General features: G+C 38.7%; 1 protein-coding gene across 2 annotated transcripts in view; it reads left to right on the plus strand.

Annotated features, from left to right (window-relative positions):
• The window catches only part of LOC126272978 (uncharacterized), an 802883-nt gene that overhangs the window by 342091 nt on the left and 443581 nt on the right, over positions 1 to 17211 (plus strand). The gene's annotated exons all lie outside the window — the stretch shown is intronic.

Genomic DNA, 17211 nt, shown 5'->3' on the forward strand with positions numbered 1-17211 from the left:
GCCTTGGGCACGGATGTGTGTCATGCCCTTAAGTTAGTTAGGTTTAAGTAGTTCTAAGTTGTAGGAGACTGATGACCTCAGATGTTGAGTCTCATACTGCTCAGAGCCATTTGAACCATCCAAAAGCACATTCCTTGAAGCCATTTCCTACATTAAGACCCTTATTTGGCTTCCATCGTAGAAGAAATCCTTAATTTCACTTACTATGAGCCCCCCAGTTGTGGTGCTGGTATCAATTCCATCACTCCTTAACACTACTGCTCCTTTGTAATCCGCAGTCCCTTTGCAGTAAATGTTCTACCTATTTTCTTTTTTTTTACCGACAGTAAGAATGACAACACTGGAAATCTTTTCACAATGAATTTTAATCTAATTCTAAAAATTTATTTCATGTCTTTAACTATTTATTCGATCTAATGGTTGAACGTTAAGGGTAAACGGAACGGCCTACGCTTACAAAGTTAAACTGAGCTAAAAATTGGGAACATTTTCTCATTTGTTGTTAGGACGATACCCTGGATTTTTTCACAAAATGCAGAGGTATGTTCTGCTTTTATGCTGAATTATTAATTTTGGAAAAATAATTTATAGTTTTTCAGATATTTTATTTTTGTAAATCTTAAAAAAATTGTACATTTTAACAAGTATTTTAAAATTTACATCCATTAATACAAAATAATTCCGCATATCTTTTAATTCAGATATATTACAAGGTCTTAAGGAACAACTACAGAAACTGTCATCTTTCTACTATAAATAGGCCCTGAGAAAATGTACCTTATACACAAAAAAAAACTAAAGTTACGGGAAACTAGCTTCAAAGATTTTACTTCAGTACAAAACTGCTCCATAGCTTGTATCATCAGAATCGTCCAACAGATTCCTCTTGATGGCTCTGCTATGCCGTCTAGCCATCTTTAAATATACTTTTATGGCATTATCTGAAGACATGAGCCGTTCCTTGTCGAAACAAAGCATAGCTGCGGCAGTTCGTAGTCCTACACAGAGCCCCAGCTTCTGCAGAACTTTGCACTTTGTTATATTGCCCTGTTTGAATGATGAAACAGCATCATAAACGCCAAAGTGAAGTGTGTTTATACCCACAAACATAGTCTTAGGTAGTCTATTCCATGTCACATGGTTCACACACTCATTTGGATTTTGAGTCGGGCCATGAAGACATTTCTATAGTAGACTAATATCTGCGAGGTCTCGGAATATTGGTTTTATTTCATCCATTATGGCAGGTGGCAGGTGATGACGGTGATTGTATTGTTTCTTAGTTACCTTGCCTCTGTTCTACTTGCACCAACTATCGTCTCCTTTTGGACATAGCCCATGATGGGGATTCTCATTGTATGAAGCTGTACGATAAAACAGAGCCCAGACTGCTCTTCTCATTAATCTGCATCAGCTGTATTCTGTCATATTGCCTGACCATACCACTTCTGAATATGATCTATTGTAGCATCTGTAAGTCTATTTTTCCCATCTAAAGTTTTTCCATTGTTCAATTTCTTGCCTTTCATGCTAGCCTTGAGCCGTCGAAGTCTTGATCCCATCTTTTTCTGAACATGGCCAACACACTCCAGTATGGAAATTTTCATATCCTTACCATAGGGTCTCAGTTCCTCAATTTCTTTGAAAGCCTTTGAGTCACCATCTCCAAGATAATTTATGTATATCTAACGTTGTAGCATTTCACTGAGCATTGATAAATACTTCTTACACCAGCAACTTCCATACCACCACTTGACCCCTAGTAATTTCCCATGCACTCTTCTTCATGTTTATTTTTCATTTTCTCCTTGCATCTGCAATGTTTGGGAAGTATTGCCACATCAGCTACCTTACCAGTGTCCACACTTGTAGCTGTTACTACACCATTCAGAGATGTGTGGCATCTCTTCTGCCAGCTTCCATCAAAAGCTTTGGACAAGTCTCTGCTATTATTATTTTCAACAACTGCTTCCTCAACAGCATCTTTCATGTTTTCCTGTGCCACATCTTCTACAGCAGAGCCTATTGCAATTATGTGTTTGTTAAATTTTGAAGGTGGAGGTGGGAGGTTCATCACACCACACAACATGGCACCTGCATTCCTGCCCTTTCCTATACACTGTAATCCACAAAGCAGTCTAATGTTTATATCGTATAGTTTACCTGTATATGCAGTAACATGTGAGGAATTGAAGAAAGTAACACTGTGTTTGCAATAACTGCACATCAACTCTAATTCACAAGCAAGTCCTACATGTAAGTTTGTTTTCAATGAAACACCACATTTTACACATTGTTTGCAGCACACATTGTTCTCCAAAACGTCTGATAATCAAGATACCTTAATTACCTCATATTTTGTAGTCCCAGCATTTAGTTTCTTGTATTCTTCTTCAATTCCAGCTAGTTTTCTTCTTCAAGCACTTTCCAGTGCGTGGCAGCAGCATCACTCAATGTATCACTACCAGTGTTGAGTTTAGTCGCTACTGGGACATCAGATACTGATGAAGATGAATCAGACGAATTTTTAGTACACTTTACTTTCTTGCGCCAATGTACACGCTTCCTAAATACCTTCAGACTAGGTCTTGGCATGTTGAAGGAAAGAAAACTCGATGACTTACCCACATACGACTTTCACAACAATGACATGGATGTACTCACAAAGGAAACAATACAAATGGAGCAAAATCTATTGCCAACTGTGTAGCAGTGTAGCCAACAGAAAAGCTAACTCTCTTGTGCTTACTTATATCTCTGGCAAGGCTGTCTATATTAGGTATATTTCGCGCCTCATATACAAGGTGCGGAACATTATGTGTCGAAATTATTTTAAAAAATTATTTAAAATAGTTCTATTCACGTCATCCAAGTATTTTATACATGGTATTAAATGGGAGAGTCTAAATTTTTCGAAAATGCATTTACCCAAAAATCGATTTTTTCATCAAACAACTCATTCTGTATACCCTTAAACGAGAAACCCTGCGTCACTGCCTTCGCATCCTTTTTAAACAGATCACTTTTCACTTGATCTGCTATTCACACAATATCTCGTATATTACGGTAAGCTTTGTGTTTTATTCTTCTTACCCCTCAGTGTCTAACTGTGTTTCTGAGCATTTCAAACATCTTGAAAAACTTTACACATTGCAGTGTTTTTCCATGTCAATAAATCCTAATATAGAGTTTGACTTAAAAAAATACCGCCAAAACAAAGTGTAATCTCATAACTCTCTCTCTGATGCATTTACCTTCCCTAGAACCCTAGAACCACATACAGTTCCGTCTAATGCATGTACAGTTTTGTTTTCTTTTCTTTCTGTTGTGGTCATAACAGTCGATGCATGCGCCGTCACGCTGAAAGGAGACCCATTGAACCAGATCGTCTTCATTTGTAATTAGTTATTGGTTATAACACTCACCACAGGCCATGGCATGCATAACAGCAAAAGCGGTACCTCTGAACCATTCTCCAATATCTACTCTGGTGGTTGTTTTAACAGAAACTGGCAAATGATTATAACTTATTGCGATTTCAACACTTTTAATAAGTATTTCACCAAATAAAACAACAGTCGCTGCTCATAGTTTCTACATCTTCACGAACGTCGTAGTCATTGTTTCCATTTTCTCATCGTCCGGCGTTCGGAATATTTTTTCTGACTCGTTTGGTGCGGCCTGCCAAACTTTTCACCCCAGATTAGCACTTGTAACCTACGTCCTCAAATATTTGCTGGATATATTCCAGTCTCTGCCTGCCTCTACGGTTTTTGCCTTCTGCAGCTCCTTCTAGTACGGTGGAACTCATTCAAATATGGCTCTGAGCAATATGGGACTTAACATCTGAGGTCATCAGTTCCCTAGAACTTAGAACTACTTAAGCCTAACTAATATAAGGACATCACACACATCCATGCCCGAGGCAGGATTCGAACCTGCGACCGTAGCTGTCGCGTGGTTGCGGACTGAGCGCCTAGAATCGCTAGACCACCGCGGCCGGCCTTGTCAGTGCTTTGCACCTATTCCTTTCCTCTCTGATTTTGCACAGAACCTCTTATACCTCATGTTATCACTGCTTCTAACTTTTAACATTCGTCTGTAGCACCACATCTCAAATGCTTCAATTCTCCTCTGTTCCGATTTTCCCAAAGTCCATGTTTCATTGCCATACAAACCCATTATTATTTATTTATTACAAGAACGTTAATATAAAATGTTATTCGAACAATCTGAGACCATTAAAGGTCAAAATTACATTTTATTTTCAGTCGTCAGTCTTCCGACTCGTTTGATGCGGCCCGCCAAAATTCATCTCCCTTCCCTACCTCTTCATCTCTGAACAGCACTCAATTATTTGCTGGGTGTATCACAACCTCTCTTTTTCTCTACGGTTGTTATCCTCCACAGCTCCCTCTATACCATGGAAGTTATTCCCATGAGTTTTTTGCAGGTCTCCTAGCGTCGTGTTTCTTCTTCTTGTCAGTTTTCTCATATATTCTTTCAATGACGATACTGCGGGGATTCTCATTCCTTACGTTATGAGTCCACCTAAATTTAAACTTTGTTCTATAGCACCACCTCTCAGATGCTTCTATTCTCTTCCGTTCCGGTTTTCCCACAGTCCAGGTCCCATTACCATACAATTATAGGCTCCAAACGTACATTCATGGAAATTTCTTCCTCGAATTACGACCTATATTTACTACTAGTAGACATCATTTGGCCCGAAGTGCCCTTTTTGCCAGTATTAATCTACTTTTTATGTTATCTTTGCTCCGTTCGTCATGGATTTCTTGGCTGCCTACTTAGAAGAATTCCTTAACTTCATACGCTTCGTGATCATCAACCTTGATGTTAAGTTTCCAGATGTTCTCGTGTCTGATAATTCTTATTATTTTCGTCTTTCTTTGATTTCCTCTCAATCCATATTCTGTACTCACTAGACTGTTCCTTACGTTTGACAGATATCATCCCACTCTCGAATCTTTCTTTTATTTCCATCATTGCTTCTATTTATTTATTTATTGTTCCGTGTGACCAAATTAAGAAGTCTCCATGGTCATGGAACGAGCCAATACATGGAATTATAACACGACAGTAGAAACAGATAGAATGAAATATAGAAAACATAAGTCTTAAGTTTAAATAAAGAAAATCAACAATGTAACACTGGAATTTGCTTAATTTTGTAGCTCCTCCAGGAGCTCCTCGACAGAATAGAAGGAGTGAGCCATGAGGAAACTCTTCAGTTAGACGTAAAAGAGTTTGGGCTACTGCTAAGATTTTTGAGTTCTTGTGGTTGCTTATTGAAAATTGATGCAGCAGAAAACTGCATTCCTTTCTGCACAAGAGTGAAGGAAGTGCATTCCACATGCAGATTTGATTTCTGTCTAGTATTAACTGAGTGAAAGCTGCTAACTCTTTGGAATAGGCTAATATTGCTAACAACAAACGACAATAAAGAAAATATATACTGTGAGGGCAATGTCAGAATTCCAAGACTATCGAATAGGGGTCCGCAAGAGGTTCTCGAATTTCACCACATATAGCTCGAACAGCCCGTTTTTGAGCCAAAAATACCCTTTTTGAATCATAAGAGTTCCCTCCAAAAAATAATACCATATGACATAAGAGTATGAGAATATGCGAAGTAGACTACTTTTCGTGTTGAACTGTCACTTATTTCTGATACTGTTCTAATGGTAAATAAAGCAGCATATAGTTTCTGAACAAGACCCTGAACATGGGCTCTCCACAACAGCTTACTATCTATCCGAACGCCTAGGAATTTGAAATGTGCCGTCTCGCTTATAACATGCCCATTCTATCTGATCAAAATATCGGTTGTTGTTGAATTGTGAGTTAGAAACTGTAAAAACTGTGTCCTACTGTGATTTAGCATCAAATTATTCTCCACAAGTGACGAAATTATTTCATGAACTACATTATTTGATACTGTTTCAATATTTCACACAAGATCCTTCACTACCAAGCTGGGGTCTTCAGCAAACAGAAATACTTTTGAATCACCTGTAATACTACAAGGCACATCATTTATGTAAATAAGAAACAGCAGTGGCCCGAGCATTGATCCTTGGGAACGCCCCACTTAACAGTGCCCCTTTGGGACTGAAAATCATTATCACTCTCGATATTGCGGAGAATTACCTTCTGCTTTCTGTTCTTAAAGTAAGAGTAGAACCAATAATAAGCTACTCCCCTTACTCTATAATGGTCCAACTTCTGCAGTAAAATTTAGTGGTCAACACAGTCAAAAGCCTTCGTTAAATCAAAAAAAAACACCTATCGTTCGCAACCCTTCATTTAATCCCTCCTAAACCTCACAGAGAAAAGAGAACATAGCATTTTCAGTTGTTAAATCATTTCTAAAATCAAACACTACATTTGCAGGAAAACATGTGAATTTAAATGCTCCAGTAACCTTGTATATACAACCTTCTCGATAACTTTAGCAAACACCGATGGCATAGAAATAGGTGTAAAATTGTCAACATTATCCCTGTCTCCCTTTTTATAAATTGGCTTTACTACCGAGTACTTTAATTGGTCAGGAAACCGACCACTCCTAAAGGAAAATTTACAGATATTGCTATGTACTGGGCTATCATACATAGAATAATACTTGAGTATTCTGCTAGATACCCCATCATATCCATGACAGCTCTTAGTCTTAAGTGATTTCATTATTAACTCAACCTCCCTCTTGTCAGTATCATGGGGGAGCATTTCAGGTAACAGTCTCGGAACACTTTTTTCTATGAGTGCTATGTGATTCCCTGTTGGGGCTAGGTTTCTATTTAGTTCACCTGCTATATTCAGAAAGTGATTATTAAATACTAAACATATACGCGACTTATCAGCAACACGGACATTCCCACTATGCACTGATTCTGTATCTACGACCTGTCTCTGCAGACCAGCCATTTCCTTTACGACTGACCATATGGTTTTAATTTTATCCTGAGACTTAGCTATTCTATCTGCATACCACATACTTTTTGCCTTCCTAATAACATTTTTAAGCACCTTACAATGTTGTTTGTAATGGGCTGCTGCATTTAGATTCTGACTGTAACGTTTTGATATAATTGCCACTTTGTTCTACAAGATATTCGTATCCCTCTAGTCAGCCACACAGGCTGCCTGTTTGTGCTAGTACACTGTTTTGAACGTTCTAACGAAAAGCAACTTTCAAAGAGCACGAGAAAAGTTTTGAGGAAAGCATTATATTTATCATTTACTGTATCTGGGCTATAATCATCTCGCCACTCTTGTTCCTTGATAAGGTTTACAAAGGTCTCTACAGCATCTGCCTAATCCCGCTGCTATTTTGTATTCCCTGAAAGAAATTTTCACTCTGCTGCTGAGTGTGCACTGATATTAAACTTCCTGACGAATATAGACTCGGGATATATCTGCCATATTCTTTCTTCAAAGAGTGCTAGTCCCGCAAGCTTCGCAGGAGAACCTCCTTGAAATCTGGAATGTAGGGTATGCGGTACTGGCGGAAGTGCAGCTGTGACGTGTTGTGAGGTGTGTTGGTATATCTCGATTGGTAGATCTCTTGCCTGCAAAAGGCAGAAGTCTGCTACACACTGTGCATCTGCTAGGAAGTTTGTTACATTTTGTTACTGATCAAAGCGCGCTTAGAAAGGCAATCTGTTATTCTGCGACGTTTGATCATACTCTCTATAGTTCGAGTGAAAACTGATGAGTAAATTTGTGGTTATAAATTTTGCTTTTTTTAAACCCACTCCGTCGTCTTACTTGCTTCCATCAGTATATTTTTCTTGATTTTGAACCTACTATCGATTATGGCTCGTTGTTATTTTTGGTGCTCGATGTAATGAAGTTATCTGTTCCCAAGGTAAATGTTACATTTTGATCATTCTCTTCGCCGTTATCTTGTTGTGAGCGTAGCTTCTGATTTCGGTATGTTGAATTTGATTTTTGTATTATCGGATCAAACTGCGATTCACTGGGTATCTGTTTTGCAGATGTTCTAAGTTCAAAGAACCGTTTTTCCATTTGTTAGCAGAATTAGATCGCCTGCAAAGACAGTCATGAGAGATTTTCTCGAGTAAGGCAACCTAAGTAACTCATTATGTAACATATTCCATAGCTCTGAAGCGCAGCAAAATCCTTATGGGCATTCTGTGGTTACAGTTCTCTCTTTTCGAGGCTTGTTAACAGTTAACGTTGCTGGTATGTAGCTCAAGTAGTTACCTGTGAAGTTATACAGATTTCCGGGGGATTCATACTCATTAACTGTTTTTAGAATCCTAGGCATACCAAGCTGCCTCGAAGGCTCCTCTTACATCACGACGCAGCATGATGATATGCAATTTGGCTGTGCGCTTCCCATAGACAAACTTTTTGACTGCCATGTGCAGATCGGTCGTGACGGTTTGTGGGGTGAAATAGGATTGATTTTTATACAGAAGATCTACGGAGTAAAAAAAAGTCCATTACTCGATTTCTAAAACGTTTCCCCAGAATATTCCTTATTATCGGTGGGAACTTAGTGATTTATTTACTGCTTCCTGTTTCTGGCCTCAATATCGGTATTACTCTAGATGTTTTCCACAATTTTGGAAACACGTCTTGAAGGCAACTAATTTGGATTGGTGTACGTACTCTGGGGGATCATTTTAAATACTCTAGCTGGAATTATACTACGAATGTAATTTTCTCCTGGCGTATCTTTGGGATCCGTATCTTCCAGTACTTCAGGACTATCCTGTTACGTGAAATCTTCATTTTTTCCAGCTGTAGCACTGAAGCATAATATTTTCTTACGCTATTCACTATCTTCTTCGTCTGTTATCTGCAGGTATAAAGTTGTCTCACATGTAAGTCATTGTATTTTCTGAGTTTAATGTCATCGTTAGACTTGTTGTGTATACTTGTTAAAAATAAAGTATTCCTTCTTTACCCTAATGCTGAACGATAGAAAGCACTCCGTGGATTGTTTCCAGACGTGAAACGGCAGCATTCCTCCCATACTTATAGATTTTGTTTACGAGGTGCCTCTGTATGTTCTTTCTTCTGATTAGACGTTCGTCTCTGTACAGAGATGTTAGTGTCCCGTTTTTCTTCCTTCCTTGATGCAGTCGTCCTGCAGCATTAGTTTTTTTCCCTCTTAACTTGTAAGTCAGCTGTGCAACACAGAACAAACCTCCTTTCAGGCGCAGTTGGTGATGGTTTCTTTGCTATCAAGGACTTCTTGAATGCCGCAGCTTTAACGGTTCCGTAGTATCTTACTAATCTGTTTGCAGCCCTTTCTTTCATTTTCCACCAACCTAATCATTTATGTGTCCATATTATTTTAAAGTGACTGTGGCAGTTGTATTTAGACACCTCTGCCCCATTCTCCGTTTAATATGCTCTTCAAAATCGTTTGGCTGGTTTCTCATTGACCATATAACACAGAATACAGGCATAAACACTGTAATGTAGAGAGTCTACATATCTTAAAATTGATAATTCTGCAACACGAAAATAAGTTATTCGTAACAGAAAAACAAAGATCGACTATGCAAAACACGTCCTGGCATTTGATAAGCGCGTGATAATCGACGCACAAACGAAGTAAACGATGAAACGAAGTACAAATTGAAAATCACAGTTGTTTAAATTTGGGAAGTGCGCTCGAATGTAGCATTAAACCTAATCAGCTAACTGACAGAAAGTTTCGTATGATACCTTTCTATCGTTCCATTAAAGTAATCTGTTTACATCGTGCACTAAGGTGGAAGATGTATGAGGGCATGTAGTTACTGTATCCTAGGATACTGCACGAAAAAAGTTGTGTTTATTGAACTGTGTTCAAAGAAACAAGAACATAAGTGTTTTGGCAATGTATAAAATGGTTCGAAAGCCCCGTGTGGAGCTATAATCATAGCGCAAATGAGTTTTGTAAGCTTGACGCTACTGAAATGTGGTAAGTAAGAATTAGATCCATTAACTCAGCATAAAACTAAGTTTATAAATACAACATAAAATAACCAGACCTCTCGGCACTTAGGGAACTATTTAAGAGTAAACAAGTGGAGGAATGTTTAGTGTTCCCAATTGCTCCTCCAAACATTTGGAAAGTAAGATCACCACCAAAGTTTCCCTGTCTGATCATTACATACTAAAAATCAGCTCAAACGTTTAACGTATGTAGAAATACAGCTGTTTTTACTTAAATAATTATAGAGTCTGGTGTGTAATGGACAGCAATTTCAGGATTCTGAGTCCTAAATGGGGCATGCCAACACACCCTTTGGCACTTTCTTGCTTTGTTTTTCTTTGTTGTGCAAGTAGGCGGAGAAAATTTCGCAATACACACATATGCTAAAACACAGTACATTTTCACTAATAATACTAAAATATGCCGTAAAACGATTATAATTGCTGCAGTGTTTATGTATAACAGTTTTCTTAAGACATGATACAACTTAGATATATGCAGAATAAATATTCGAAGCAATTTATTTTTTAATGAACAAAAGGTAGAGACAGGGAACTCTATGATACGAAGTGTGAAAAGTCTTCTTATCTAATGAAAAAAACTCTTCTTTTCATCACCTACGAAATAATGGATTTCATGACAGTATTGTATACTGAAATGTACTACTTCCAAAACAGCTGTCATGGGTGTTTGACAGCACGACTATATAATAAGAAGGTACAACAGAAACGTAATTAATAAGTTATCAGCTTTGATATAATAAGTGGATAAACTGTTTATCGTATTTTGAATCAAAATAGTTGATGTATTGAAGTCACAGAAGAAATCAGTAGAGACGAATTCCGTTCCCCTTGAACTGACTTCCACTGTGAAAGTCAACAGTCTTTGCCGCAGTCTGATATTCTATAGATTCAACTTGTTTCATAAATCTCAATGACCACTGAGATTGTTTCTACTGGCAAGTTAGCTACTAACCAGTCAATTAGTGGATCTGTGAGACAATTATCTAGATTTGCAGTTCATTTGCTGTTCATTTGCAATGAATTTTATTGAGAACGGTATTGCAATGCGACTCAGCAGTAGTATTGGGTACATAAGAGGTCTAAAGAATACCATACATACTTTTTCATTTTTACACTCTACCTTTACTAAGGGGTGAAACACGTCTAAAAAGGTAAATTGCAATATTAGGATCAGAGGGCATATCTTCAAGACCATGACATGTAAAGAAATATATTTTCTGTAAATGCCGAATTGTTATTAAAATTCTTGAAAGCTGTATAACCACCTTTGGTAATATTCGGAACTTTTCTAAATCCCCGCACCCCAATTAATGAATTTGGAGAAATCAAAACTTCTGTTACAATATGCATTAAAGAAGCTTCCATGCAACATCAATGCAAGTGTGGTAAAGTTAATTTTTGAAATATCACTTTTGGAAAATTAACTGTACACTTCGTTTTGTCAGAGGATTTTCAGTAAATCTAATTAAAAAATTTAAATATTCAATTGTTCGAATTGCTTAATTTACTTATTTTTGTTGCATGTTTTGAATCGTCACATTATGTTTTAAATTCATGTTTTTATTTTGGTTTTTTTCATTAAAATTTCACTTATACTTATTTTGTTGGTTGAAAGTCATCAGCAACTCATTACTATTATACAAGTTCATTACAACAATGATAATCAATAAAGAAATGCTTAAAACACGGTATGAACTAAATTTCCTCACACAATATATGTGATAGACGACTCAATACAAAATTTGGCTTGATTTCTAACTGCAGTGGGAGCTTCCCTATATTCCCCGATTTTGCATTTCTATTTCAGTTTATTGGAAAACCTTGGAGCAAAGAGTTGATTATGTGTTAGGGACTGCAGCTTAATTATGTTCTTTTCCAAGTGGAGATTAATACCATCTTAATTCACGAGAACTAATTCTGAAAATCGTGTCACAAACTTCTTCCAACATCTAAATCCATATACATCCAATGTCTGTACATGTCCTGTTGGCATTTGGGATCACCAGATGGACAAATTACTTTTCCTCAAGTACAATGCTCAAAATGAGTTTTTCACTCTGACTACCCCTGATCATAGTTTTAAAAGAGGGTTTTCATATCCGACTACCACTGACAATAGTTTTAAAGGAAACTGATGGGAAGGTAGGACCAAGAATTCGAGAATGTCCGTTTGAAGCCACAAACATTCTTCTGATAGCATATGAATATACACTCCTGAGCGAGGGCGTATAGTGGGCATGCGGGAGGCCAGGTGGACGTACCGCCGAATTGCTCAACACGTGGGGCGTGAGGTCTCCACAGTACATCGATGTTGCCGCCAGTGGTCGGCGGAAGGTGCACGTGCCCGTCGCCCGGGGACCGGACCGCAGCGACGCACGGATGCACGCCAAGACCGTAAGATCCTACGAACTGCCGTAGGGGACCGCACCGCCACTTCCCAGCAAACATTTTATGTTTGATGTTTTCATAGACACTCCCTCTAACTGTAAGATCCCAAATTATCCTCCAGAGTGTGTTTCATCCCTTAAAAGTGAAATTGGAAAAAATTAAAACATTTGTATTGTATTATTCTCATGAATATTCTTGTATATACATGCTAAGTTTCATCACCAACATTTATTAACACCTGGAATGTTCCATTGTAAGTACCATTGGGGTTACAAATATCACAGGTAATTTACACCAGACATATGGGTAACATTTACTTTATTGAATTGACATTACAACAAGCATTAGTGAAATGAAATAAAGCGATAGCGTAAAAGCACATTTAAGATTTCTCTATCCTTTACCTTAAACATTTTTACATTTGAAACAAAGAAATCTGAAAATTGCTTACAGGCAAAAGAAAAACATCTTATAAAATTTTCTGGTACTCCTTCCTAATAATCCATTTTCACAGCTGTCAGTCTCCTTTCGATGTCAGCATTTAAATTTCACAGTTCTGAACAGTGTCAACCATTAGCCTACCACTCTTTTCTTATTGTTTTTGTATTGTTGTTGTCCCACAAGAAAGAATTCATACACACTGTTACTTTTTTGCTTTGTTATATCCTGTATTTATGATGTGTTTGATATCTCTATTACTGAATCCATTATAGTTAATATCTGACATACATATCTGAATACTCTACCTGTCTCATAACTACTCTGTCATTTTTGGGTACTTCAGATATACTATCATTATTCTCTACTGGGTATGCGGCTTTTAACTCGCTCGACTGCGGTTCTCGTTTGTCATATTCCTGATATAAACGTCGTATCACGAACTGAAGATCATACCTTGTCTTACCATGGCTTCATCATTCAAATATCTCAACGATAACACCAATACATCATTACCAGTGACTCCCATTCCTTCGCAGCAGTTCTTCCGACTTCAGAGAGACACTTATACGGTTAAATATCTGTAAATAGATTTGATACTACTAGTAACTAGTGAACCCACCAATGCTTTGCAATTGCTAAATTTATGTATAGACCATCTGCTCTCTATAGACCTGCTCTCCCTCTCTCTCAATCACTTCCTCCCCTCCCTCTCACCAGATCCCCCACCCTCTACCTCTCTCCACTTCCTTGTCCCCACCCTCTCTCTATCTCCTCCTTTCACCTCTCTATGTCCATTATCTCCCACCCCTGCTCTGGCCCTGAGCTTTTTTTTATTGTTACTGAGAACTAATCCATTTTTGGAAACAGAAGACACTTCATACGAGTGATTGAATCAATTGAGATCATTCAATGTGCTGTGTAAGAAACCTCTCCTGTTGGATTATCTGTGAGGTTAGTAGCTTGAGTGACTGTATTTATGATAGTCTTAAATTTTAATCAGATGGAATACAAAGTTTCGGACGATTCAGAATCCATAGAAGTATTCTAATCATGAGCCGATAAGCATAATTACAGTTTTTCTGTTTTCCATTAAAAGCAACTATGAGGAGAAAATCTAAACACTACATAGTTGTGTATACAACTTTTTTATAAGAATACAAATAAGTTGAAAGAATATACATAGAAGAAAGAATTTGTGTAATGGTTCACCAGTTCCTCTATTCTAGCTAAAACATACTTCTGTAAGCGAAACGATAATACTTATTTCAAATACTTAAAGGTTTTGACAGATGTATGCAAAATAGTCTTTTGGGTACATCTGTTAAAACGTTTAAGTATTTGAAATAAATTCGAAAAGAACTTTTCTTTCAGTTATGCATATATAGGGTGATTCAAAAAGAATACCACATCTTTAGGAATTTAAAACTCTGCAACGACAAAAGGCAGAACTAAGCACTATCTGTCGGCGAATTAAGGGAGCTATAAAGTTTCATTTAGTTGTGCAATTGTTCGCTTGACGCGCTGTTGACTAGGCGTCAGCGTCAGTTGATGCTAAGATGGCGACCGCTCAACAGAAAGCTTTTTGTGTTATTGAGTACGGCAGATGTGAATCGACGACAGTTGTTCAGCGTGCATTTCGAACGAAGTATGGTGTTAAACCATCTGATAGGTGGTGTATTAAACGTTAGTATAAACAGTTTACAGAGAATGGGTGTTTGTGCAAAGGGAAAAGTTCTGGACGGCCGAGAACGAGTGATGAAAATGTAGCACGCATCCAGCAAGCATTTGTTCGCAGCCCAGGAAAATCGACTTGCAGAGCTAGCAGAGAGCTGTAAATTCCTCAATCAACTGTATGGAGAGTCCTACGAAAAAGGTTAGTTATGAAACCTTATCGTCTGAAATTGGTTCAAGCACTGTCTGCAGCTGATAAGATTAAGAGAATCGATTTCTGTGATTTTATCCTTGCTCAAATGGAAACAGGTGAATCTTTCGTTTCAAAGATTGTGTTTAGTGATGAACTTCCCACACTAACGGTAAGTCAACCGTCACAATGTCTGTATATGGGGCACTGAGAATCCGCGGGATACAACTCAGTATGAACGTGACTCGCCTAAGGTGAACGTTTTCTGTGCCATTCAGCCAATAAAGTTTTTGGTCCCTTTTTCTTCGAGGTGCTACTGTAACTGGACTACACTATCTGGAGATGTTAGAGAATTGGCTGTTCCCTCAGCGCGAACAAGAAGCACAACAATTCATATTTCAGCATGATGGAGCGCCACCACATTGGCACTTATCTGTCCGTAAATACCTGAACGTCAACTACCAGAGGCGATGGATCGGCCGCCAGGCAGCCCGTGACAGAGTACTTCGTCACTGGCCTCCAAGAAGCCCTGATCTTACCCCCTGCGACTTTTTCTTATGGTTATACGTTAAGGATATGGTGTTTCGGCCACCTCTCCCAGCCACCATTGATGTTTTGAAACGAGAAATAACAGCAGCTATCCAAACTGTTTTGCCTCACATGCTACAGAGAGTGTGGAACGAGTTGGAGTATCGGGTTGATATTGCTCGAGTGTCTGGAGGGGGGCATATTGAATATCTCTGAACTTGTTTTTGAGTGAAAAAAACCTTTTTAAATATTCTTTGTAATGATGAATAACAGAAGGTTATATTATGTTTCTTTCATTAAATACACATTTTTAAAGTGGTGGTATTCTTTTTGAATCACCCTGTATTTACACTATGAGATCAAAAGTATCCTGAGACCCCCCAAAACATAGTTTTTTCATATTAGGTGCATTGCTCTGCCACATACTGCCAGGTACTCCGTATTAGCGACCTCGGTAGTCATTAGACATCGTGAGAGAGTAGAATAGGGTGCTCCGCGGAACTCACGGACTTTGAACGTAGTCACGTGACAGGGGGTCACGCGTGTCATACGTCTTTACGAGAGATATCCACACATCTAAACATCCCTAGTTCCACTGTTTTCAATGTGATAGTGAAGTAGAAACGCGAATGGACATGTACAGCACAAAAGTGGGTAGGCTGATCTCGTCCGTTGACAGAAAGAGACTGCACACAGTTAAAGAGGGTCGTAATGTGAAATAGGCACACATCTATCCAGACTATCACACAGGAATTCCTAACTGCTTCGGGATGCACTGCAAGTACTATGACAGTTGGTGAGAGGTGAGAAAACTTGGATTTCATGGTAGAGCGGCTGTTCATAAGCCACACATCACAAAGGTAAATGCCAAATAGCGCCTTGATTGGTTGGTTGAAATGTCTCTGAGCTCTATGGGACTTAACTTCAGAGGTCATCAGTCCCCTAGAACTTAGAACTACTTAAACCTAACTAACCTATGGACATTACTCATATCCATGCCAGAGGCAGGATTCGAACCTGCGACCGCAGTGGTCACGCGGTTCCAGACTGTAGCGCCTAGAACCGCTCGGCCACAATAGCCAGCGCCTTGCTTGGTGTAAGGAGGTTAAACGCTGGACGATTGAGCAGTGGAAAAACGTGTGGAGAGCCGAATCACGATACATAATGTGGCGATCCGATGGCAAAGTGTGGGTATGGCGAATGACCAGTGAACGTGTAATTCTAACAGTAAAATTTCGGAGGCGGTGGTGTTATGACGTGGTCGTATATTGAAATGAGGGGGCTCGCACCCCTTGTTGTTTTGCGTGGAACTATCATAGCACAGGCATGCATTGATGTTGTAAGCCCCTTCTTGCATCCTCTGTTGAAGGGCAATTCCAGGATGGCGGCTGCATCTTTGAACATGTTCGGACATCTGTTCATAATGCAAGGCCTGTGGCGGAGTGTTTATACGACAATAGCGCCTCTGTAGTGGACTGTCCCGCACAGATTCCTGACCTGATTCCTAAAGATAATCTTTGGGATGTTTATGAACGCCGACTTCGTGCCAGGCCTCACCAACCTACGTTAATACGTCTCCTCAGGACAGCACTCCGTTAATAATGGGCTGCCGTTCCCCAAGGGATCTTCCAGCACCTGATTGAACGTATGCCATCGAGAGTGGAAGCTGTCATCAAGGCTAAGGCTGGGCCAGCAGTGTACTGAATTCCAGCATTATTGATGTAGGGTGCCACGAACTTGTAAGTTATTTTCAGCCAGGTGTCCGGATACTTTTCTTCACATAGCGTAGAATATGTTGTCTGAAATTTTATTACAGTTACAGTTTGGAAGGTAATTGGTTACAAAGCTTACTTAAATGTATTACGTAGATGTAAATTTTGTTTGTAAACAAAAATTCATTATTGGAAGAGAAAAGGAAATTTGCTGTATAAAAATTAACCTTGTTAATAAACATAGCAAAAGTCGATAGTTAGGAGTCCTTCACACAA

The sequence above is a fragment of the Schistocerca gregaria genome, chromosome 5, assembly GCF_023897955.1.
Source record: "Schistocerca gregaria isolate iqSchGreg1 chromosome 5, iqSchGreg1.2, whole genome shotgun sequence".
In the NCBI taxonomy this organism is placed as follows: domain Eukaryota; kingdom Metazoa; phylum Arthropoda; class Insecta; order Orthoptera; family Acrididae; genus Schistocerca; species Schistocerca gregaria.